Below are 23,771 nucleotides of genomic sequence, written 5' to 3'. Positions count from 1 at the left end.
GCGACCCCAATCCGTAAAGCTCTCTCCGAGCCCCTCGATACTGACAGCGGAGCGGTCACGGCAAATTTTGAGCCCCAAAACAATCATCTCGGAGCTCTATGGGAGATGTTTCGTATCTCGGAATTCAAAAAGGAGTGCAACACGAGGACTTCCCAGGGGGTCACCCATCCTAGTACTACTTTTGCCCAAGCACGCTTAACTTCGGAGTTCTGATGGGATCCGGTGATTTAGTGCTGGAATTATCGCACCCGTTTCGCATGCTTCGTCCCTCGCCTATGTGAATGTCGCGGTCGGTGCATCAACGTCAGGAGCCTCTTACCCGTCACGAAACCGTCGACGCTTTCTCGAACGGTCACGAAATCCCTATTGCAAGCTCTCTCCGAGCCCTAGCCCGACGACTGCGTATCGGTCATGGCAAGCGCGTACCGAAACCATCGGCACTTTCTAGAACGATCTCGAAATCGCTATTGCGACCCCAATCCGGAAAGCTCTCTCCGAGCCCCTCGATACTGACAGCGGAGCGCTCACAGCAAATTTCCAGCCCCAAAACAATCGTCTCGGAGCTCTACGGGAGATGTTTCGTATCCCGGGATGCAAAAAGGAGTGCAACACGAGGACTTCCCAGGGGGTCACCCATCCTAGTACTACTCTGGCCCAAGCACGCTTAACTTCGGAGTTTTGATTGGATCATGTGATTTAATGCTGGCATTATCACACCAGTTTCACGTGCTTCGTCCCTCGCCTATGTGCACGTCGCGGTCGGCGTATCAACGTCCGTAGCCTCTTGCCCGTCACGAAACCGTCGGCGCTTTCTCGAACGGTCACAAAATCCCTATTGCAAGCTCTCTCCGAGCCCGAGCCCGACGATTGCGTATCGGTCACGGCAAGCGCGTGTAGAAACCATCGGCACTTTCTAGAATGAACTCGGAATCGCTATTGCGACCACAATCCGCAAAGCTCTCATCGAGCCCCTCGATACTAACTGCGTAGCGGTCACAGCAAATTTCCAGCCCCAAAACAATCTTCTCGGAGCTCTACGGGATATGTTTCGTATCCCGGGATGCAAAAAGGAGTGCAACACGAGGACTTCCCATGGGGTCACCCATCCTAGTACTACTCTGGCTCAAACACGCTTAACTTCAGAGTTTTGATGGGATTCGGTGATTTAGTGCTGGCATTATCGCACCCGTTTCGCGTGCTTCGTCCCTCGCCTATGTGCACGTCGCGGTCGGCGTATCAACGTCCGGAGCCTCTTGCCCGTCAGGAAACCGACGACGCTTTCTCGAACGTTCACGAAATCCCTATTGCAAGCTCTCTCCGAGCCCTAGCCCGACGACTGCGTATCGGTCACGGCAAGCGCGTGCCGAAACCATCGGCACTTTCTAGAACGATCTCGGAATCGCTATTGCGACCCCAATCCGGAAAGCTCTCTCTGAGCCCCTCGATACTGACAGCGTAGCGGTCACAGCAAATTTCCAGCCCCAAAACAATCATCTCGGAGCTCTACCGGAGATGTTTCGTATCCCGGTGTGCAAAAAGGAGTGCAACACGAGGACTTCCCAGGGGGTCACCCATCGTAGTACTACTCTGGCCCAAGCACGCTTAACTTCGTTGTTTTGATGGGATCCAGTGATTTTGTGCTGGCATTATCGCACCCGTTTCGCGTGCTTCGTCCCTCGCCTATGTGCACGTCGCGGTCGGCACATCAACGTCCGGAGCCTGTTGCCCGTCACGAAACCATCGTCGCCTTCTCGAACGTTCACGAAATCCCTATTGCAAGCTCTCTCCGAGCCCTAGCCCGACGACTGCGTATCGGTCACTGCAAGCGCGTGCTGAAACCATCGGCACTTTCTAGAACGATCTCGGAATCGCTATTGCAACCCCAATCCGGAAAGCTCTCTCCGAGCCCCTCGATACTGACAACGTAGCGGTCACAGCAAATTTCCAGCCCCAAAACAATCGTCTCGGAGCTCTACGGGAGATGTTTCGTATCCCGGGATGCAAAAAGTAGTGCAACACGAGGACTTCCCAGGGGGTCACCCATCCTAGTACTACTCTGGCCCAAGCACGCTTAACTTCGGAGTTTTGATGGGATCCGGTGATTTAGTGCTGGCATTATTGCACCCGTTTCGCGTGCTTCGTCCCTCGCCTATGTGCACGTCGCGGTCGGCGTATCAACGTCCGGAGCCTCTTGCCCGTCAGAAAACCGTCGACGCTTTCTCGAACGTTCACGAAATCCCTATTGCAAGCTCTCTACGAGCCCTAGCCCGACGACTACGTATCGGTCACGGCAAGCGCGTGCCGAAACCATCAGCACTTTCTAGAACGATCTCGGAATCGCTATTGCGACCCCAATCCGGAAAGCTCTCTCCGAGCCCCTCGATACTGACAGCGTAGCGGTCACAGCAAATTTCCAGCCCCAAAACTGTTAGGATCGAGAGCACTAAGAGGGGGGGGGGGGTGAATTAGTGCAGCGGAAATCTTACAGCGATTAAAACTAAAAGCTGCGTTCGTTCAATAAAAACTATTATGATGCAAAAGCTAATTCTCAGTTTGTATCTAAGTGCAGTTTGCGTCTAAGCGCAGATTGCGTCTAAGCGCAGTTTGCGTCTAAACACAGTTTGCGTCTAAGCGTAGTTTTACGTCTAAACGCAGATTTACGTCTAAACGCAGATTTACGTCTAAACGCAGTTTTACGTCTAAACGCAGATTTACGTCTAAACGCAGTTTTACGTCTAAACGCAGATTTACGTCTAAACTCAGATTTACGTCTGAACGCAGTTTTACGTCTAAACGCAGATTTACGTCTAAACTCAGTTTACGTCTAAAACGTCTTTACACAGTTTACGTCTAAACGTAATTTTTACGTCTAGACGTAGTTTCAAAGGGATCTGAACTTTAGAAACTCGTTCGTAAAAGCGCAGAAGACAGTTTTACAGAATCAAGGCGTAAACGTAAACTGCAATGTAAATATCGTACGAAAACGCTGGTTTACGTCTGAAAGCAGATTCGGACAGATCAGCACTTAAAAACTTGTTCGTGAAGGCGTAGAAGACAGTTTTGCAGAATCAAAACGTAAACGTAAACTGTAATGTACGAAAACACCGATTTACGTCTGAATGCAGATTCGGAAAGAACAGCACTTAGAACTTGTTCGTAAAAGCGCAGAATGCAATAGTTATGAAGGAGGTTTGCAGTAATGATAAAGTGCTCAAAATAAACGCAAACCAGAGATTTAGAGTGGTTCGGTCAGTCTTGACCTACTCCACTTTTGGCTTCCTCCACCGACGAGGTCACCGACGTCAACTAGAGGCCTTCCTTCAATTAGGCGAAGGCCAACTGCCCTTTTTACAGTTTCTCTCCTTTTGGCAGGCTCAGGAGACAACCTTTACAGACCTTTCTCTCCTCACTTTACAACTCAAAACTTGAAGAACAGAAGGAGGAGACTTAAAGGCTTTACAACACTTTTGAGCTCTTAGAATCACAGAAAAGATCAAGATTTCGGTATAGGTCTGTATCTTTTCAGTGCTGAATGGGTGGGGTATTTATAGGCCCCAACCCAGTTCAAATTTGGAGCTCAAAACGATCAAATCCCGGAATTCCGGGATCAGGCGGTTGCACCTCTTGACTGGAGAGGTTGCACCGCCTGGCAGAGCTCGAAGACCGAGCTCAGGCGGTGCCACCTCTCTGTCAGGGAGGTTGCACCGCCCAGTCTTGCTCGAAGACTGAGCTCAGGCGGTGCCACCTCTCTGTCAGGGAGGTTGCACCGCCCAGTCTTGCTCGAAGACTGAGCTCAAGCGGTGTCACCTCCCGGCTGGGGAGGTTGCACCGCCCAGTCTCGCTGGGAGGCTTAGCCCAGGCGGTGCCACCTCTTGGCCTAGGCGGTTGCACCTCCTGGTGCAATCAGGGTCCGAATGGTTAGCTCCATTCGGCCCAATTTCAGTCTTTCAGGGGCCCAATTGCCCCAAGATTAAGCTAATGGGATCACCTCCCATTTTCCAACTTAATCAACGTGCTAACTACGATTAGATCTAAGACAATTTCTGCAGCTTTGCTTCGGTGCGTCAATCGCTTCTTCCGGCGAGTTTCCGGCGAACTTCCGTCGATCATCCGATGAACCCTCGGTGATGCTCCTGCGGACTTCCGGCAAACTCCTGGACTTTGCGACGATCCACTTGGCAAGTTCCGACGAGCTTCGCTTGGCAAGCTTCTGGACTTCTCGGATCTGTTCTCGCAGAACCTCCGACGACCGTCCGAACTTCCGTCGAACTCTCGAACTCCTAACGTGATCATGAACTTGACTCCGGCGCAACTCCTGCTGCTTGTCTAACTTTCATCGTAGTTAATCCTGCACACTTATCTCAAACACATAGATTAGACAACAAATGACAATTGACTTCATCATCAAAATCCGAGATTCAACAATCTCCCCCTTTTTGATGATGACAATCAATTGATAATGGAGTTATCCTTAACTCCCCCTGTCTATATGCCATAGTTGAGATAAGTCAACCTTGAATTCAAGACCTGAGAATTCAAGTGACGTATTGATAAGTTAGATCAGTTAAACTCATCAATACTCCCATCATGATACTCATCATGATGTATCTCTTCAAGGATGATGTCAAGGCTTGACATACATCATCAAGTTTGTATGATTGTGTTTGTAACTATTCATCATGTAGTTTGAACATTATCATATAAAGCTGTGAAGCACTATTACATGATGCACACATTTGAAATATCCTAGCAAGTTTTGCATTTTCTTCACATGATAAGATATCAACTTAAGGCATAATGCAAACTTTAGCACATGTTCATATATCTCTTGGTGATGCAAGGATGGCATAATCATAGCAGTGTGTTTATAGCATCACTCATAGTATTTCTAATCATGGCAGTGTTTATCAATTCATATATCTATTCATATATCTCCCCCTTTGTCATCAACAAAAAGCATAGTAATTATGATACCAGGAAAATAATAATAGCAAGCTTATAGAGGAATTTTACATAGATTGCTTTAAATACTTCTTCCCCTTTTTGTTATAATCCATTGTCTATGTAAAGATTTTGCAGGATGGAATACATACACATGAATCACTTCATCAAATCTATTTCAGAAACTTATTTTTCATGAAAGTGTACGAGAAAATCTGGTGTATAGCATTCAAAAAATAAGATGCATTCGGACAAGATTTTGTTGCAGATTTTCACATATAATCATAGAAACATGGCAATCAAGTGGTTTGATTATTCAACATAGTCCGAAAAATAATTTTAACAAATTTATCTATTCGGACACATCAACATTCCTAATTCTCTTCGAATGAAATCAAATTGTTCTTCACTTAGAGGTTTTGTAAAGATATCAGCTAGTTGATGTTTAGTATCAATGAACTCTATGATTATATCATGATTCGCAACATGATCTCGTATAAAGTGATGTCTGATATCAATATGTTTTGTTCTTGAGTGTTGTATAGGATTCTTGGTTAAGCATATTGCACTCGTGTTATCACATTTAATGGGAATATCTTTAAGATTAATTTTGTAATCTTCTAAAGTGTTTTTCATCCATACAACTTGTGCACAGCATGCACTTGCTGCAATATATTCAGCTTCGGTTGTTGATAGAGCAACCGAGCTTTGTTTCTTAGATGACCAGGAAACAAGAGCATGTCCTAAAAATTGACATGTTCCTGATGTGCTTTTTCTATCTAATCTACAACCAGCAAAGTCCGCATCAGCATAAGCAATTAACTCAAGATTTTCTGATTTTGGGTACCATAATCCTAGATTTGTGGTACCATTAAGGTATCTGAGTATTCTTTTAACTGCTTTGAGATGAGATATCTTAGGGTTTGATTGAAATCTAGCACAAAGTCCTACACTGAACATGATGTCTGGTCTTGTTGCAGTGAGGTAAAGTAAACTTTCTATCATACCCCTATAAGTTTTTTTATCAAAGCTTTCTCCACTTTCATCAATTTCTAATTTAGTGGAGGTGCTCATAGGAGTGTTAATGGCTTTTGAGTTCTCCATATTAAACTTCTTGAGTAAATTCATGGCATATTTGGTTTGACTAATAAAGATGCCATTGCTTAGTTGTTTGATTTGTAAACCTAAGAAGAATGTTAACTCTCCCATTAAACTCATTTCGAATTCAAGACTCATAGTTTTAGCAAAAGATTCACAGAGAGATTCATTCGTAGAACCAAAGATAATATCATCAACATAAATTTGAACAATGAGAAAATTATTTTCAAAATTCTTGATGAATAATGTAGTATCAACCTTGCCTTTTATGAAATTATTTTCAATCAGAAAAGAACTAAGTCTCTTATACCAAGCCCTTGGAGCTTGTTTTAAACCATAGAGAGCTTTAGTTAATCTAAACACATGAGTAGGGAGACTATTATTTTCAAATCCAGGAGGTTGTTCAACATAGACTTCTTCGGAAATAAGGCCATTTAGAAAAGCGCTTTTAACATCCATTTGAAATAACTTAAAATTATTACAACTAGCATAGGCAAGGAGCATCCTTATGGCTTCCAATCGAGCCACAGGTGCGAATGTTTCTTCGTAATCGATACCTTCTTCTTGGTTGAAACCTTTGGCCACTAATCTAGCCTTGTTTCTAACCACGATACCATTTTCATCTTGCTTGTTTCTAAAGACCCATTTAGTACCAATAACTAAATGGTCATTTGGCCTAGGAACAAGCGTCCACACCTCATTTCTCTCAAATTGATTCAATTCATCTTGCATTGCGATAATCCATGAATCATCTTTCATGGCTTCGTCAATGCATTTGGGTTCAATTTGGGAGAGAAAGGCGGCGTTTGTACAAAAAGTTTTAAGAGAAGATCGTGTTTGAACCCCCTTTGACGTGTCTCCTAAGATTAGCTCCTTAGGATGAGCATCTACATACTTCCAATCCTTGGGTAAGGAAGTGGATGCATCCAAGTTGCTAGTTGGAGACGGAGTTTCATTTAAATTCAAAGAATCAAAGTTAACATCATCATCAAGATCATTTTTCTTAATTTCGGAAATCTCATTGAAAACAACATGGATGGATTCTTCAATAATTAAAGTTCTTTTATTGAAAATACGAAAAGCTTTAGAAACCGAAGAATAACCAAGAAAGATTCCTTCATCAGATTTAGCATCGAATTTTCCTAAGTTATCCTTTTCATTCAAGATAAAACACTTACACCCAAAGACTTTAAAATATGAGACATTTGATTTTTTGTTATTCCATAACTCATAAGGAGTTTTGGTGAGTAAGGGTCTTACTAGAACTCTATTCAAAATATAGCATGCAGTGTTTACAGCTTCGGCCCAAAAATATTTGGGTAGGCTATGTTCATTCAACATGGTTCTTGCCATTTCTTGTAGATTTCGATTTTTTCTTTCTACTACCCCATTTTGTTGAGGATTTCTTGGAGTAGAGAAATTATGGTTGTATCCATTGAGTTCACAGAATTCTTGGAAATCATGGTTTTGAAATTCTCCACCATGATCACTTCTAATTGACGAAATCATAGATCCCTTCTCATTTTGAACAAGTTTACAAAACTTGGTAAAATATCTAAAGCATTCATTTTTCTGTTTTAAGAAGTAGGTTCATGTATATCTGCTATAGTCATCAACAATGACAAATGCGAATTTGCTACCTCCTAGACTCGATGTAGAGATTGGTCCGAACAAGTCCATATGGATCAATTGTAAGGGCCTAGAGGTGCTTATTTGATTCTTAGCTTTGAAACTACCCTTAATTTGTTTGGTATCCCTTTTAAGATCATGACATATTTAGTTTCTTCATGATACAAGAATTAATTCGTAGATGATAGTGTTAACGGGTTTTGAAGATCAAGGGGATATGTGAATTTGGATATCATATGTTTCTAATAAGGTTGTATCCAAATCGTATTTGTGATTTCATAACTTCCACTTGTTACTTAAGCGTTGCGAGTTCCTTTTTGATTCTTGGTTTATGACCATCAAGAGTCAAGGAGCAGAATATTATTTCTTGCTCCGGCCTAAAATTTTAATGTTTTTATAGGAAGGGATGATCTTTAGGAACCCATTTCCTTTTGGGTGCCTCATAAATAGATCTACATTTCTTATCATGTTGCATAGAATTTGTCATGGTTCCTTTAGGAACCCAAATCAATTTGTTTAGACTTATTTTCTTGAATGGACAACAATGTGTCTTGTGTCCAGATTTGCAACAGAAGTTGCACTTGGTTTGGTGTTGAACATGTAAGATGGAGCCTTTTATGAAGGTGGTTGGATTTTGGTGAGGACTTCTCACAAATCTAATTCCACTCCTTTTGGGAACGTCACCCTTGTTTGTAAGGATCATGTTCAATGACTTGCTACCAACCTCGAATTTCTTCAAGGTGTCCTTAAGTAGCAAGTTTTCTTTTTGGAGAGTTTCTAGATTATGGCATTTTATGCATGGGCTTAAACTATCATGATGTTCAGCATTTAACTTATCGAAATTACAAATAAGACTATCATGCTCCTTTTTTAGCAATTTGTATTTACTACTGATAATCTTATACTCATCAAACAATTCATGGAAAGCATTTAATAATTCATCGAAAGATAAATCTGTATCTATTGAATTTGTTACCTCATCTTCGATGGCCATTAAGGCGTGATGAGCAACTTGCTCGGTGTTGGACTCTTCTTCTTCGGATGCGCTTGAGTCATCCCATGTTGCTTGAAGCGCTTTTTTCTTTGATGTTCTCTTCTTGACTTGGGGACAATCACTCTTGTAGTGTCCCGGTTTTTTGCATTCATAGCAGATTACTTGGTCCTTCTTGGGTTCAAGTTTATTTTTTGCATCATTCTTAAACTTGTTTCTTTTAAAGAACTTTTTAAACTTTCTTGTTAGAAGTGCCAAGTCATCATCACAGTCCTCATCACTTGAGTTTTCTCTCAAGTGGCATTCAGAAGTTTTGAGTGCCATATCCTTCCTGTTCTTTGGAAGGATGTCTTCTTGCTCTTCATGAGCTTTACAAGTCATTTCGTAGGTCATTAATGACCCGATTAGTTCTTCAAGAGGGAAATTTCGTAAATCTTTTGCCTCTTGAATAGCAGTGACTTTAGGATCCCAACTCTTAGGAAGGGATCTTAGTATTTTGTTAACAAGCTCAAAATCCGAAAAGCTCTTTCCGAGTCCTTTTAGACCGTTGATGACATCCGTGAAACGGGTAAACATGTCGCCAATGGTTTCACTCGGTTTCATGCGGAAACGTTCAAAAGAATGTAACAACAAATTGATTTTTGACTATTTTACTCTACTTGTGCCCTCATGGGTCACTTCGAGTGTGTGCCAAATATCAAATGCAGTTTCACAAGTTGAAACACGGTTAAACTCGTTTTTATCAAGTGCACAAAATAAGGCATTCATAGCCTTTGCATTAAGAGCGAAAGCCTTCTTCTTCAAATCATTCCAATCGATCATTGGAAGAGAAGACTTCGAAAATCCGTTTTCGACAAGATTCCACAGTTCAAAATCCATAGAAATAAGAAAGATCCTCATTCGGGTCTTCCAGTAGGTGTAGTCCGTCCCACTGAACACGGGTGGACGCGTAATAGAATGCCCCTCTTGGTTTTCGGCGTATGCCATTTCTCTTTGGGTTTTAATCCGTTAGAGAGTTAACCTCGCTCTGATACCAATTGTTAGGATCGAGAGCACTAAGAGGGGGGGGGGGTGAATTAGTGCAGTGGAAATCTTACAGCGATTAAAACCAAAAGCTGCGTTCGTTTAATAAAAACTATTATGATGCAAAAGCTAATTCTCAGTTTGTATCTAAGTGCAGTTTGCGTCTAAGCGCAGATTGCGTCTAAGCGCAGTTTGCGTCTAAACACAGTTTGCGTCTAAGCGCAGTTTTACGTCTAAACGCAGATTTACGTCTAAACGCAGATTTACGTCTAAACGCAGTTTTACGTCTAAACACAGATTTACGTCTAAACGCAGTTTTACGTCTAAACGCAGATTTACGTCTAAACTCAGATTTACGTCTGAACGCAGTTTTATGTCTAAACGCAGATTTACGTCTAAACTTAGTTTACGTCTAAAACGTCTTTACACAGTTTACGTCTAAACGTAATTTTTACGTCTAGACGCAGTTTCAAAGGGATCTGAACTTTAGAAACTCGTTCGTAAAAGCGCAGAAGACAGTTTTGCAGAATCAAGGCGTAAACGTAAACTGCAATGTAAATATCGTACGAAAACGCTGGTTTACGTCTGAAAGCAGATTCGGACAGATCAGCACTTAAAAACATGTTCGTGAAGGCGTAGAAGACAGTTTTGCAGAATCAAAACGTAAACGTAAACTGTAATGTACGAAAACACCGATTTACGTCTGAATGCAGATTCGGAAAGAACAGCACTTAGAACTTGTTCGTAAAAGCGCAGAATGCAGTAGTTATGAAGGAGGTTTGCAGTAATGATAAAGTGCTCAAAATAAACGCAAACCAGAGATTTAGAGTGGTTCGGTCAGTCTTGACCTACTCCACTTTTGGCTTCCTCCACCGACGAGGTCACCGACGTCAACTAGAGGCCTTCCTTCAATTAGGCGAAGGCCAACTGCCCTTTTTACAGTTTCTCTCCTTTTGGCAGGCTCAGGAGACAACCTTTACAGACCTTTCTCTCCTCACTTTACAACTCAAAACTTGAAGAACAGAAGGAGGAGACTTAAAGGCTTTACAACACTTTTGAGCTCTTAGAATCACAGAAAAGATCAAGATTTCGGTATAGGTCTGTATCTTTTCAGTGCTGAATGGGTGGGGTATTTATAGGCCCCAACCTAGTTCAAATTTGGAGCTCAAAACGATCAAATCCCGGAATTCTGGGATCAGGCGGTTGCACCTCTTGACTGGAGAGGTTGCACCGCCTGGCAGAGCTGGAAGACCGAGCTTAGGCGGTGCCACCTCTCTGTCAGGGAGGTTGCACCGCCCAGTCTTGCTCGAAGACTGAGCTCAGGCGGTGCCACCTCTCTGTCAGGGAGGTTGCACCGCCCAGTCTTGCTCGAAGACTGAGCTCAGGCGGTGCCACCTCCCGGCTGGGGAGGTTGCACCGCCCAGTCTCGCTGGGAGGCTTAGCCCAGGCGGTGCCACCTCCTGGCCTAGGCGGTTGCACCTCCTGGTGCAATCAGGGTCCGAATGGTTAACTCCATTCGGCCCAATTTCAGTCTTTCAGGGGCCCAATTGCCCCAAGATTAAGCTAATGGGATCACCTCCCATTTTCCAACTTAATCAACGTGCTAACTACGATTAGATCTAAGACAATTTCTGTAGCTTTGCTTCGGTGCGTCAATCGCTTCTTCCGGCGAGTTTCCGGCGAACTTCCGTCGATCATCCGATGATTCCTCGGTGATGCTCCTGCGGACTTCCGGCAAACTCCTGGACTTTGCGACGATCCACTTGGCAAGTTCCGACGAGCTTCGCTTGGCAAGATTCTGGACTTCTCGGATCTGTTCTCGCAGAACCTCCGACGACCGTCCGAACTTCCGTCGAACTCTCGAACTCCCAACGTGATCATGAACTTGACTCCGGCGCAACTCCTGCTGCTTGTCTAACTTTCATCGTAGTTAATCCTGCACACTTATCTCAAACACATAGATTAGACAACAAATGACAATTGACTTCATCATCAAAATCCGAGATTCAACAAAAACAATCGGCTCGGAGCTCTACGGGAGATGTTTCGTATCTCGGGATGCAAAAAGGAGTGCAACACGAGGACTTCCCAGGGGGTCACCCATCCTAGTACTACTCTGGCCCAAACACGCTTAACTTCGGAGTTTTGATGGGATCCGGTGATTTAGTGCTGGCATTATCGCACCCATTTCGCGTGCTTCGTCCTTCGCCTATGTGCACGTCGCGGTCGGCGTATCAACGTCCGTAGCCTCTTGCCCTTCAGGAAACCGTCGGCGCTTTCTCGAACGTTCACGAAATCCCTATTGCAAGCTCTCTCCGAGCCCTTGCCCGACGACTGCGTATCGGTCACGCCAAGCGCGTGCCGAAACCATCGGCACTTTCTAGAACGATCTCGGAATCGATATTGCGACCCCAATCCGGAAAGCTCTCTCCGTGGCCCTCGATACTGACAGCGTAGCGGTCACAGCAAATTTCCAGCCCCAAAACAATCGTCTCGGAGCTCTACGGGAGAGGTTTCGTATCCCGGGATGCAAAAAGGAGTGCAACACGAGGACTTCCCAGGGGGTCACCCATCCTAGTAGTACTCTGGCCCAAGCACGTTTAACTTCGGAGTTTTGATGGGATCCGGTGATTTAGTGCTGGCATTATCGCACCCGTTTTGCGTGCTTCGTCCCTCACCTATGTGCACGTCGCGGTCGGCGTATCAACATCCGGAGCCACTTGCCCGTCAGGAAACCGTCGGCGCTTTCTCGAACGTTCACGAAATCCCTATTGCAACCTCTCTCCGAGCCCAAGCCCGACGACTACGTATCGGTCACGGCAAGCGCGTGCCGAAACCATCGGCACTTTCTAGAACGATCTCGGAATCGCTATTGCGACCCCAATCCGGAAAGCTCTCTACGAGCCCCTCGATACTGACAGCGTAGCGGTCACAGCAAATTTCGAGCCCCAAAATAATCGGCTCGGAGCTCTACGGGAGATGTTTTGGTATCCTGGGATGCAAAAAGGAGTGCAACACGAGGACTTCCCAGGGGGTCACCCATCCTAGTACTACTCAGGCCCAAGCACGCTTAACTTCGGAGTTTTGATGGGATCCGGTGATTTAGTGCTGGCATTATCGCACCTGTTTCGTGTGCTTCGTCCCTCGCCTATGTGCACGTCGCGGTCGGCGTATCAGAGTCCGGAGCCTCTTGCCCGTCACGAAACCGTCGGCGCTTTCTCGAACGTTCACGAAATCCCTATTGCAAGCTCTCTCCGAGCCCTAGCCCGATGACTGCGTATCGGTCATGGCAAGCACGTGCCGAAACCATCGACACTTTCTAGAACGATCTCAGAATCGCTATTGCGACCCCAATCCGGAAAGCTCTCTCCGAGCCCCTCGATACTAACAGCGTAGCGGTCACAGCAAATTTCCAGCCCCAAAATAATCGTCTCGGAGCTCTACGGGAGATGTTTCGTATCCCGGGATGCAAAAAGGAGTGCAACACGAGGACTTCCCAGGGGGTCACCCATCGTAGTACTACTCTGGACCAAGCACGCTTAACTTCGGAGTTTTGATGGGATCCGGTGATTCAGTGCTGGCATTATCGCACCCATTTCGCGTGCTTCGTCCCTCGCCTATGTGCACGTCGCGGTCGGCGTATCAACGTCCGTAGCCTCTTGCCCTTCAGGAAACCGTCGGCGCTTTCTCGAACGTTCACGAAATCCCTATTGCAAGCTCTCTCCGAGCCCTTGCCCGATGACTGCGTATCGGTCACGCCAAGCGCGTGCCGAAACCATCGGCACTTTCTAGAACGATCTCGGAATCGCTATTGCGACCCCAATCCGGAAAGCTCTCTCCGAGCCCCTCGATACTGACAGCGTAGCGGTCACAGCAAATTTCCAGCCCCAAAACAATCGTCTCGGAGCTCTACGGGAGAGGTTTCGTATCCCGGGATGCAAAAAGGAGTGCAACACGAGGACTTCCCAGGGGGTCACCCATCCTAGTAGTACTCTGGCCCAAGCACGTTTAACTTCGGAGTTTTGATGGGATCCGGTGATTTAGTGCTGGCATTATCGCACCCGTTTTGCGTGCTTCGTCCCTCACCTATGTGCACGTCGCGGTCGGCGTATCAACATCCGGAGCCACTTGCCCGTCAGGAAACCGTCGGCGCTTTCTCGAACGTTCACGAAATCCCTATTGCAACCTCTCTCCGAGCCCTAGCCCGACGACTACGTATCGGTCACGGCAAGCGCGTGCCGAAACCATCGGCACTTTCTAGAACGATCTCGGAATCGCTATTGCGACCCCAATCCGGAAAACTCTCTACGAGCCCCTCGATACTGACAGCGTAGCGGTCACAGCAAATTTCCAGCCCCAAAATAATCGGCTCGGAGCTCTACGGGAGATGTTTTGGTATCCCGGGATGCAAAAAGGAGTGCAACACGAGGACTTCCCAGGGGGTCACCCATCCTAGTACTACTCAGGCCCAAGCACGCTTAACTTCGGAGTTTTGATGGGATCCGGTGATTTAGTGCTGGCATTATCGCACCTGTTTCGCGTGCTTCGTCCCTCGCCTATGTGCACGTCGCGGTCGGCGTATCAACGTCCGGAGCCTCTTGCCCGTCACGAAACTGTCGGCGCTTTCTCGAACGTTCACGAAATCCCTATTGCAAGCTCTCTCCGAGCCCTAGCCCGACGACTGCGTATCGGTCATGGCAAGCACGTGCCGAAACCATCGACACTTTCTAGAACGATCTCAGAATCGCTATTGCGACCCCAATCCGGAAAGCTCTCTCCGAGCCCCTCGATACTAACAGCTTAGCGGTCACAGCAAATTTCCAACCCCAAAACAATCGTCTCGGAGCTCTACGGGAGATGTTTCGTATCCCGGGATGCAAAAAGGAGTGCAACACGAGGACTTCCCAGGGGGTCACCCATCGTAGTACTACTCTGGACCAAGCACGCTTAACTTCGGAGTTTTGATGGGATCCGGTGATTTAGTGCTGGCATTATCGCACCCATTTCGCGTGCTTCGTCCCTCGCCTATGTGCACGTCGCGGTCGGCGTATCAACGTCCGTAGCCTCTTGCCCTTCAGGAAACCGTCGGCGCTTTCTCGAACGTTCACGAAATCCCTATTGCAAGCTCTCTCCGAGACCTTGCCCGACGACTGCGTATCGGTCACGCCAAGCGCGTGCCGAAACCATCGGCACTTTCTAGAACGATCTCGGAATCGCTATTGCGACCCCAATCCGGAAAGCTCTCTCCGAGCCCCTCGATACTGACAGCGTAGCGGTCACAGCAAATTTCCAGCCCCAAAACAATCGCCTTGGAGCCCTACGGGAGAGGTTTCGTATCCCGGGATGCAAAAAGGAGTGCAACACGAGGACTTCCCAGGGGTTCACCCATCCTAGTAGTACTCTGGCCCAAGCACGTTTAACTTCGGAGTTTTGATGGGATCCGGTGATTTAGTGCTGGCATTATCGCACCCGTTTTGCGTGCTTCGTCCCTCGCCTATGTGCACGTCGCGGTCGGCGTATCAACATCCGGAGCCACTTGCCCGTCAGGAAATCGTCGGCGCTTTCTCGAACATTCACGAAATCCCTATCGCAACCTCTCTCCGAGCCCTAGCCCGACGACTATGTATCGATCACGGCAAGCGCGTGCCGAAACCATCGGCACTTTCTAGAACGATCTCGGAATCGCTATTGCGACCCCAATCTGGAAAGCTCTCTCCGAGCCCCTCGATACTGACAGCGTAGCAGTCACAGCAAATTTCCAGCCCCAAAATAATCGGCTCGGAGCTCTACGGGAGATGTTTTGGTATCCCGGGATGCAAAAAGGAGTGCAACACGAGGACTTCCTAGGGGGTCACCCATCCTAGTACTACTCTGGCCCAAGCACGCTTAACATCGGAGTTTTGATGGGATCCGGTGATTTAGTGCTAGCATTATCGCACCCGTTTCGCGTGCTTCGTCCCTCGCCTATGTGCACGTCGCAGTCGGCGTATCAACGTCTGGAGCATCTTGCCCGTCACGAAACCGTCGGCGCTTTCTCGAACGTTCACGAAATCCCTATTGCATGCTCTCTCCGAGCCCTAGCCCGACGACTGCGTATCGGTCACGGCAAGCACGTGCCGAAACCATCGGCACTTTCTAGAACGATCTCGGAATCGCTATTGCGACCCCAATCCGGAAAGCTCTCTCCGAGCCCCTCGATACTGACAGCGTAGCGGTAACAGCAAATTTCCAGCCCCAAAACAAACGTCTCGGATCTCTACGGGAGATGTTTCGTATCCCGGGATGCAAAAAGGAGTGCAACACGAGGACTTCCCAGGGGGTCACCCATCCTAGTTCTACTCTGGCCCAAGCACGCTTAACTTCAGAGTTTTGATGGGATCCGGTGATTTAGTGGTGGCATTGTCGCACCCGTTTCGCGTGCTTCGTCCCTCGCCTATGTGCACGTCGCGGTCGGCGTATCAACGTCCGGAGCCTCTTGCCAGTCACAAAACCGTCGGCGCTTTCTCGAACGTTCACGAAATCCCTATTGCAAGCTCTCTCCGAGCCCTAGCCCGACGACTACGTATCGGTCATGGCAAGCACGTGCCGAAACCATCGGCACTTTCTAGAACGATCTCAGAATCGCTATTGCGACCCCAATCCGGAAAGCTCTCTCCGAGCCCCTCGATACTGACTGCGTAGCGGTCACAGCAAATTTCCAACCCCAAAACAATTGTCTCGGAGCTCTACGGGAGATGTTTCGTATCCCGGGATGCAAAAAGGAGTGCAACATGAGGACTTCCCAGGGGGTCACCCATCGTAGTACTACTCTGGACCAAGCACGCTTAACTTCGGAGTTTTGATGGGATCCAGTGATTTAGTGCTGGCATTATCGCACCCGTTTCGCGTGTTTCGTCCCTCGCCTATATGCACGTCGCGGTCGGCGTATCAACGTCCGGAGCCTCTTGCCCGTCAGGAAACCGTCGGCGCTTTCTCGAACGTTCACGAAATCCCTATTGCAAGCTCTCTCCGAGCCCTAGCCCGACGACTCCGTATCGGTCACGCCAAGCGCGTGCCGAAACCATCGGCACTTTCTAGAACGATCTAGGAATCGCTATTGCGACCCCAATGCGGAAAGCTCTCTCCGAGCCCCTCGATACTGACAGCGTAGCGGTCACAGCAAATTTCCAGCCCCAAAACAATCGTCTCGGAGCTCTACGGGAGATGTTTCGTATCCCGGGATGCAAAAAGGAGTGCAACACGAGGACTTCCCAGGGGGTCACCCATCGTAGTACTACTCTGGCCAAAGCACGCTTAACTTCGGAGTTTTGATGGGATCCGGTGATTTTGTGCTGGCATTATCGCACCCGTTTCGCGTGCTTCGTCCCTCGCCTATGTGCACGTCGGGGTCGGCGTATCAACGTCCGGAGCCTCTTGCCCGTCACGAAACCGTCGGCGCTTTCTCGAACGTTCACGAAATCCCTATTGCAAGCTCTCTACGAGCCCTAGCCAGACGACTGCGTATCGGTCACGGCAAGCGCGTGCCGAAACCATCGGCACTTTCTAGAACGATCTCGGAATCGCTATTGCGACCCCAATCCGGAAAGCTCTCTCCGAGCCCCTCGATACTGACTGCATAGCAGTCACAGCAAATTTCCAGCCCCAAAACAATCGTCTCGGAGCTCTACGGGAGATGTTTCGTATCCCGGGATGCAAAAAGGAGTGCAACACGAGGACTTCCCAGGGGGTCACCCATCGTAGTACTACTCTGGCCCAAGCATGCTTAACTTCGGTGTTTTGATGGGATCCGGTGATTTAGTGCTGGCATTATCGCACCTGTTTCGCGTGCTTCGTCCCTCGCCTATGTGCACGTCGCGGTCGGCGTATCAACGTCCGGAGCCTCTTGCCCGTCACGAAACCGTCGGCGCTTTCTCGAACGTTCACGAAATCCCTATTGCAAGCTCTCTCCGAGCCCTAGCCAGACGACTGCGTATCGGTCACGGCAAGCGCGTGCCGAAACCATCGGCACTTTCTAGAACGATCTCGGAATCGCTATTGCGACCCCAATGCGGAAAGCTCTATCCGAGCCCCTCGATACTGACAGCGTAGCGGTCACAGCAAATTTCCAGCCCCAAAACAATCGTCTCGGAGCTCTATGGGAGAGGTTTCGTATCCCGGGATGCAAAAAGGAGTGCAACACGAGGACTTCCCAGGGGGTAACCCATCCTAGTACTACTCTGGACCAAGCACGCTTAACTTCGGAGTTTTGATGGGATCCGGTGATTTAGTGCTGGCATTATCGCACCCGTTTCGCGTGTTTCGTCCCTCGCCTATGTGCACGTCGGGGTCGGCGTATCAACTTCCGGAGCCTCTTGCCCGTCACGAAACCGTCGGCGCTTTCTCGAATGTTCACGAAATCCCTATTGCATGCTCTCTCCGAGCCCTAGCCAGACGACTGCGTAATGGTCACGGCAAGCGCGTGCCGAAACCATCGGCACTTTCTAGAACGATCTCGGAATCGCTATTGCGACCCCAATCCGGAAAGCTCTTTTCGAGCCCCTCGATACTGACAGCGTAGCGGTCACAGCAAATTTCCAGCCCCAAAACAATCGTCTCGGAGCTCTATGGGAGAGGTTTCGTATCCCGGGATGCAAAAAGGAGTGCAACACGAGGACTTCCCAGGGGGTAACCCATCCTAGTACTACTCTGGCCCAAGCACGCTTAACTTCAGAGTTTTGATGGGATCGGGTGATTTAGTGCTGGCATTATCGCACCCGTTTCGCATGCTTCGTTCCTCGCCTATGTGCACGTCGGGGTCGGCGTATCAACGTCCGGAGCCTCTTGCCCGTCACGAAACCATCGGCGCTTTCTCGAACGTTCACGAAATCCCTATTGCAAGCTCTCTCCGAGCCCTAGCCAGACGACTGCGTATCGGTCACGGCAAGCGCGTGACGAAACCATCGGCACTTTCTAGAACGATCTCGGAATCACTATTGCGACCCCAATCCGGAAAGCTCTCTCCGAGCCCCTCGATACTGACTGCGTATCGGTCACGGCAAGCGCGTGCCGAAACCATCGGCACTTTCTAGACCGATCTCGGAATCGCTATTGCGACCCCAATCCGGAAAGCTCTCTCCGAGCCCCTCGATACTGACTGCGTAGCGGTCAAAGCAAATTTCCAGCCCCAAAACAATCGTCTCGGAGCTCTACGGGAGATGTTTCGTATCCCGAGATGCAAAAAGGAGTGCAACACGAGGTCTTCCCAGGGGGTCACCCGTCGTAGTACTACTCTGGCCCAAGCACGCTTAACTTCGGTGTTTTGATGGGATCCGGTGATTTAGTGCTGTCATTATCGCACCCGTTTCGCGAGCTTCGTCCCTCGGTTATGTGCATGTCGCGGTCGGCGCATCAACGTCCGGAGCCTTTTGCCCGTCACGAAACCGTCGGCGCTTTCTCGAACGTTCACGAAATCTCTATTGCAAGCTCTCTCCGAGCCCTAGCCCGACGACTGCGTATCGGTCACGGCAAGCGCGTGCCGAAACCATCGGTACTTTCTAGAACGATCTCGGAATCGCTATTGCGACCCCAATCCGGAAAGCTCTCTCCGAGCCCCTCGATATTGACAGCGTAGTGGTCACGGCAAATTTAGAGCCCCAAAACAATCGTCTCGGAGCTCTACGGGAGATGTTTCGTATCTCGGGATGCAAAAAGGAGTGAAACACGAGAACTTCCCGGGGGGTCACCCATCCTAGTACTACTCTTGCCCAAGCACGCTTAACTTCGGAGTTCTGTGTTAGAACCCTTGCAGATTCTAAACTTGGGGTTGATCTCTTTAGGGGATCGGCCTCCTTGGAACTCTATAGGGGTTCCTCCCTCGAACTTGCTGCTCAAAGGCTGCAGAAAAGATTCATCTATTGCTTGAGAAAAGAGGAGGAATACATGGCTATTTATAGGGCTTCTAAACCCTAACTCCTAATAGGACTCCTACTTAAGACTCTTACTTCTAACCAACTCCTAATAGGACTCCTACTCAAGACTCCTATTCCCTTACAACTCCTAATTCTTCTATAAGAAAAAACCTCCTACATGAATGCCCCTCTCAATTAGGACTCTCGTAGCTAGAGTCCTAACAGAATGTCCCTCTCAATTAGGACTCTCCTAGCTAGAGTCCTAACAGTTTTACATGAATCTCCCTCTCAATTAGGACTCTCCAAGCTAGAGTTCTAACATACCCGCCCTCTTCAAATCAGCCTTGTCCTCGAGGCTGATGATTCGTGAATTCTGGGAATTTGATCTTCAAGTCATCATAGTTCTCCCAAGTGGCATCTTCTATTGGTAGGTTCGCCCACTGTATTAGCAATTCATTAGTGGGTCATCGTCGTCGAGTCATGATCCGTCGATCAACAATGGCTCTTGGCAGGGTCTGGAGTTCTCTTTGGGTAGTCATATTTGGTGGGTGGCTTTGGGCTGTCTTCAAGTACCTATTTAAAACTTCCGTCTGGCCATCGGTTTTTGGGTGATATGCCATACTCCTTTTCAATTTAGTACCCTGCATATGGAATAACTTTGTCCAAAATCTGCTCGTGAAGATGCAAGTAGAATTTATCGTAAGCACAATACGTCCCTTATAGTGTAATTCTTTTGAGTCCCAATTGTAATGAGCCATGGGGCTTGGTGCTTCCTCCAATTTTTTTATAATCTTACTAGTCTCTGAATCTTCCTGCCATTCCATCTTAATATCCTTAAGAAAGTCGCTGGTTGGAAGTAAAACGACCGAAAATTCAGCTTGCTCAGGTAGCTACGAAAGCGCATCTGCAACAACATTCTCTTTCCACATTTTGTAAGTTATTTCATAATCAAATCCAAGAAGTTTTGTTACCCATTTTTGCTACTTGGGGGAAGATATCTTCTGCTCCAAGAGATATTTTAGGCTTTTATAGTCGGTCTTGATTTGAAAGTATCACCTGATCAAGTACAATCTCCACCTCATTGCTGCGCGCATAATGGCGAGCATCTCCTTATCATATGTTGACTTATTTTGATAGGAGGGAGATAATGCCTTGCTAGTGTATGCGAGTGGTCGACCATCTTGCATGAGAATGACTCTAATTCTGACTCCAGATGTGTCGGCCTCAATAATGAAGGGTCGGTTGAAATCTGGTAGTGTTAGCACCGGCGTCGTCGTCATGGCTGCCTTAAGTTTGTCAAAGGCAGCGGAGGCTCTGTCCAACCATTGGAAGACATCTTTTTCTAGTAAGGAAGTAAGTGGTGCACTGATCTTTCCATAGTTTTTCACGAACTTGCGGTAGTAGCCTGTTAAACCCAGAAAGCCATGTAGCAATTTTATGTTTCTCGAGGTCGGCCAGTTTTGCATTGCTCCAATTTTGAAGGGGTCCATTGCCACACCTTCCTCTGATATGATATACCCAAGATATTCCACCTTTTGTTGCAGAAAGCAAAAATTCGTGGTTGTTGTGTGTTCAAAAGGTGGTTTTCCGTATGTCTTCTTCGCATGCTCGTATTTGATGATACCCGGATCAAAGGTCCAGCTTTGTAAAGATTTGTGCACGTCGCGGTCGGCGTATCAACGTCCGGAGCCTCTTGCCCGTCACGAAACCGTCGGCGCTTTCTCGAACGTTCACGAAATCCCTATTGCAAGCTCTCTCCGAGCCCTAGCCCGACGACTGCGTATCGGTCACGGCAAGCGCGTGCCGAAACCATCGGCACTTTCTAGAATGATCTCGGAATCGCTATTGCGACCCCAATCCGGAAAGCTCTCTCCGAGGCCCTCGATACTGACAGCGTAGCGGTCACGACAAATTTCGAGCCCCAAAACAATCGTCTCGGAGCTCTACGGGAGATGTTTCGTATCCCGGGATGCAAAAAGTAGTGCAACACGAGGACTTCCCAGGGGGTCACTCATCGTAGTACTGCTCTGGCCCAAGCACGCTTAACTTCGGTGTTTTGATGGGATCCGGTGATTTATTGCTGCCATTATCGCACCCATTTCGCGAGCTTCATCCCTGGGATATTTGCACGTCGCGGTCGGCGCATCAACGTCCGTAGCCTCTTGCCCGTTACGAAACCGTCGGCGCTTTCTCGAACGTTCACGAAATCCCTATTGCAAGCTCTCTCCGAGCCCTAGCCCGACGACTGCGTATCAGTCACGGCAAACGCGTGCCGAAACCATCGGCACTTTCTAGAACGATCTCGGAATCGCTATTACGACCCCAATCCGGAAATCTCTCTCCGAGCCCATCGATACTGACAGCGTAGCGGTCACGGCAAATTTCGAGCCCCAAAACAATCGTCTCGGAGCTCTACTTGAGATGTTTCGTATCTCGGGATGCAAAAAGGAGTGCAACACGAGGACTTCCCAGGGGGTCACCCATCTTAGTACTACCAGGGAGTGCAACACGAGGACTTGCCCAAGCACGATTAACTTCGGAGTTCTGATGGGATCCGGTGATTTAGTGCTGGCATTATCGCACCCGTTTCGCATGCTTCGTCCCTCGCCAATGTGAACGTCGTGGTCGGTGCATCAACGTCAGGAGCCTCTTACCCATCACGAAACCATCGACGCTTTCTCAAACGGTCAAGAAATCCCTATTGCAAGCTCTCTCCGAGCCCTAGCCTGACGACTGCGTATCGGTCACGGCAAGCGCGTGCAGAAACCATCGGCACTTTCTAGAACGAACTCGGAATCGCTATTGCGACCCCAATCCGGAAAGCTCTCTCCGATCCCCTCGATACTGACTGCGTAGCGGTCAAAGCAAATTTCCAGCCCCAAAACAAACGTCTCGGAGCTCTACGGGAGATGTTACGTATCCCGGGATGCAAAAAGGAGTGCAACACGAGGACTTCCCAGGGGGTCACCCATCGTAGTACTACTCTGGCCCATGCACGCTTAACTTCGGTGTTTTGATGGGATCCGATGATTTAGTGCTGCCATTATCGCACCCGTTTCGCGAGCTTCGTCCCTCGGCTATGTGCACGTCGCGGTCGGCACATCAACGTCCGGAGCCTCTTGCCCGTCACGAAACCGTCGGCGCTTTCTCGAACATTCACGAAATCCCTATTGCAAGCTCTCTCCGAGCCCTAGCCCGATGACTGCGTATCGGTCACGGCAAGTGCGTGCCGAAACCATCGACACGTTCTAGAACGATCTCGGAATCGCTATTGCGACCCCAATCCGGAAAGCTCTCTCCGAGCCCCTCGATATTGACAGTGTAGCGGTCACGGCAAATTTCGAGCCCCAAAACAATCGTCTCGGAGCTCTACGGGAGATGTTTCGTATCTCGGGATGCAAAATGGAGTGCAACACGAGGACTTCCCAGAGGGTCACCCATCCTAGTACTACTCTTGCCCAAGCACGCTTAACTTCGGAGTTCTGATGGGATCCGGTGATTTAGTGCTGGCATTATCGCACCCGTTTCGCGTGCTTCGTTCCTCGCCTATGTGCACGTCGCGGTCGGCGCATCAACGTCCGGAGCCTCTTGCCCGTCACGAAACCGTCGGCGCTTTCTCGAACGTTCACGAAATCCCTATTGCAAGCTCTCTCCGAGCCCTAGCCCAACGACTGCGTATCGGTCACGGTAAGCACGTGCCGAAACCATCGGCACTTTCTAGAACGATCTTGGTATCGCTATTGCGACCCCAATCCGGAAAGCTCTCTCCGAGCCTCTCGATACAGACAGTGTAGCGGTCACAGCAAATTTCCAGCCCCAAACAATCGTCTCGGAGCTCCACGGGAGATGTTTCGTATCCCGGGATGCAAAAAGGAGTGCAACACAAGGACTTCCTAGGGGGTCACCCATCCTAGTACTACTCTGGGCCAAGCACGCTTAACTTCGGAGTTTTGATGGGATCCGATGATTTAGTGCTCGCATTATCGCACCCATTTCGCGTGCTTCGTCCCTCGCCTATGTGAACGTCACGGTCGTTGCATCAACGTCAGGAGCCTCTTACCCTTCACGAAACCGTCGACGCTTTCTCGAACGGTAACGAAATCCCTATTGCAAGCTCTCTCCGAGCCCTAGCCCGACGTCTGCGTATCGGTCACGGCAAGCGCGTGCAGAAACCATCGGCACTTTCTAGAACGAACTCGGAA

At 48.3% G+C, this 23,771-nt stretch overlaps 16 non-coding genes and 10 pseudogenes across 16 annotated transcripts; all 26 read right to left on the bottom strand.

Annotated features, from left to right (window-relative positions):
- Positions 1-131: 131 nt before the first annotated feature.
- Positions 132-250, bottom strand: LOC135604633 (5S ribosomal RNA). The gene has a single exon (XR_010484245.1). It is a non-coding gene; the product is annotated as a 5S ribosomal RNA (ribosomal RNA).
- A 350-nt stretch (positions 251-600) lies between these two features.
- LOC135603545 (5S ribosomal RNA) lies at positions 601-719 on the bottom strand (annotated as a pseudogene).
- A 350-nt stretch (positions 720-1,069) lies between these two features.
- LOC135602653 (5S ribosomal RNA) lies at positions 1,070-1,188 on the bottom strand (annotated as a pseudogene).
- Positions 1,189-1,538: 350 nt separating this feature from the next.
- LOC135602752 (5S ribosomal RNA) lies at positions 1,539-1,657 on the bottom strand (annotated as a pseudogene).
- Positions 1,658-2,007: 350 nt separating this feature from the next.
- On the bottom strand, positions 2,008-2,126 carry LOC135599626 (5S ribosomal RNA). The gene has a single exon (XR_010481973.1). It is a non-coding gene; the product is annotated as a 5S ribosomal RNA (ribosomal RNA).
- A 9,623-nt stretch (positions 2,127-11,749) lies between these two features.
- On the bottom strand, positions 11,750-11,868 carry LOC135603337 (5S ribosomal RNA). Its single transcript, XR_010484105.1, has one exon. It is a non-coding gene; the product is annotated as a 5S ribosomal RNA (ribosomal RNA).
- Positions 11,869-12,218: 350 nt separating this feature from the next.
- LOC135599937 (5S ribosomal RNA) lies at positions 12,219-12,337 on the bottom strand. Its single transcript, XR_010482274.1, has one exon. It is a non-coding gene; the product is annotated as a 5S ribosomal RNA (ribosomal RNA).
- Positions 12,338-12,688: 351 nt separating this feature from the next.
- LOC135604458 (5S ribosomal RNA) lies at positions 12,689-12,807 on the bottom strand. Its single transcript, XR_010484228.1, has one exon. It is a non-coding gene; the product is annotated as a 5S ribosomal RNA (ribosomal RNA).
- Positions 12,808-13,157: 350 nt separating this feature from the next.
- On the bottom strand, positions 13,158-13,276 carry LOC135599769 (5S ribosomal RNA). The gene has a single exon (XR_010482112.1). It is a non-coding gene; the product is annotated as a 5S ribosomal RNA (ribosomal RNA).
- A 350-nt stretch (positions 13,277-13,626) lies between these two features.
- On the bottom strand, positions 13,627-13,745 carry LOC135599936 (5S ribosomal RNA). Its single transcript, XR_010482273.1, has one exon. It is a non-coding gene; the product is annotated as a 5S ribosomal RNA (ribosomal RNA).
- A 351-nt stretch (positions 13,746-14,096) lies between these two features.
- Positions 14,097-14,215, bottom strand: LOC135604447 (5S ribosomal RNA). Its single transcript, XR_010484227.1, has one exon. It is a non-coding gene; the product is annotated as a 5S ribosomal RNA (ribosomal RNA).
- Positions 14,216-14,565: 350 nt separating this feature from the next.
- LOC135599763 (5S ribosomal RNA) lies at positions 14,566-14,684 on the bottom strand. The gene has a single exon (XR_010482106.1). It is a non-coding gene; the product is annotated as a 5S ribosomal RNA (ribosomal RNA).
- A 350-nt stretch (positions 14,685-15,034) lies between these two features.
- LOC135601373 (5S ribosomal RNA) lies at positions 15,035-15,153 on the bottom strand. Its single transcript, XR_010483669.1, has one exon. It is a non-coding gene; the product is annotated as a 5S ribosomal RNA (ribosomal RNA).
- Positions 15,154-15,504: 351 nt separating this feature from the next.
- Positions 15,505-15,623, bottom strand: LOC135600555 (5S ribosomal RNA). The gene has a single exon (XR_010482874.1). It is a non-coding gene; the product is annotated as a 5S ribosomal RNA (ribosomal RNA).
- A 350-nt stretch (positions 15,624-15,973) lies between these two features.
- LOC135602156 (5S ribosomal RNA) lies at positions 15,974-16,092 on the bottom strand (annotated as a pseudogene).
- A 350-nt stretch (positions 16,093-16,442) lies between these two features.
- LOC135601536 (5S ribosomal RNA) lies at positions 16,443-16,561 on the bottom strand. The gene has a single exon (XR_010483827.1). It is a non-coding gene; the product is annotated as a 5S ribosomal RNA (ribosomal RNA).
- Positions 16,562-16,911: 350 nt separating this feature from the next.
- On the bottom strand, positions 16,912-17,030 carry LOC135600476 (5S ribosomal RNA). The gene has a single exon (XR_010482797.1). It is a non-coding gene; the product is annotated as a 5S ribosomal RNA (ribosomal RNA).
- A 350-nt stretch (positions 17,031-17,380) lies between these two features.
- LOC135601809 (5S ribosomal RNA) lies at positions 17,381-17,499 on the bottom strand (annotated as a pseudogene).
- Positions 17,500-17,849: 350 nt separating this feature from the next.
- On the bottom strand, positions 17,850-17,968 carry LOC135599949 (5S ribosomal RNA). Its single transcript, XR_010482286.1, has one exon. It is a non-coding gene; the product is annotated as a 5S ribosomal RNA (ribosomal RNA).
- Positions 17,969-18,318: 350 nt separating this feature from the next.
- On the bottom strand, positions 18,319-18,437 carry LOC135600286 (5S ribosomal RNA). Its single transcript, XR_010482612.1, has one exon. It is a non-coding gene; the product is annotated as a 5S ribosomal RNA (ribosomal RNA).
- A 465-nt stretch (positions 18,438-18,902) lies between these two features.
- On the bottom strand, positions 18,903-19,021 carry LOC135602323 (5S ribosomal RNA; annotated as a pseudogene).
- A 2,526-nt stretch (positions 19,022-21,547) lies between these two features.
- Positions 21,548-21,666, bottom strand: LOC135604518 (5S ribosomal RNA; annotated as a pseudogene).
- A 350-nt stretch (positions 21,667-22,016) lies between these two features.
- LOC135599438 (5S ribosomal RNA) lies at positions 22,017-22,154 on the bottom strand (annotated as a pseudogene).
- A 350-nt stretch (positions 22,155-22,504) lies between these two features.
- Positions 22,505-22,623, bottom strand: LOC135602801 (5S ribosomal RNA; annotated as a pseudogene).
- A 350-nt stretch (positions 22,624-22,973) lies between these two features.
- Positions 22,974-23,092, bottom strand: LOC135600411 (5S ribosomal RNA). The gene has a single exon (XR_010482733.1). It is a non-coding gene; the product is annotated as a 5S ribosomal RNA (ribosomal RNA).
- A 349-nt stretch (positions 23,093-23,441) lies between these two features.
- On the bottom strand, positions 23,442-23,560 carry LOC135602234 (5S ribosomal RNA; annotated as a pseudogene).
- Positions 23,561-23,771: the final 211 nt, after the last annotated feature.

This window comes from Musa acuminata, chromosome BXJ2-1 (genome assembly GCF_036884655.1).
Source record: "Musa acuminata AAA Group cultivar baxijiao chromosome BXJ2-1, Cavendish_Baxijiao_AAA, whole genome shotgun sequence".
In the NCBI taxonomy this organism is placed as follows: domain Eukaryota; kingdom Viridiplantae; phylum Streptophyta; class Magnoliopsida; order Zingiberales; family Musaceae; genus Musa; species Musa acuminata.
Note: the sequence above shows the minus strand (reverse complement) of the source record. Positions and strands in the feature narration are given on the sequence as shown.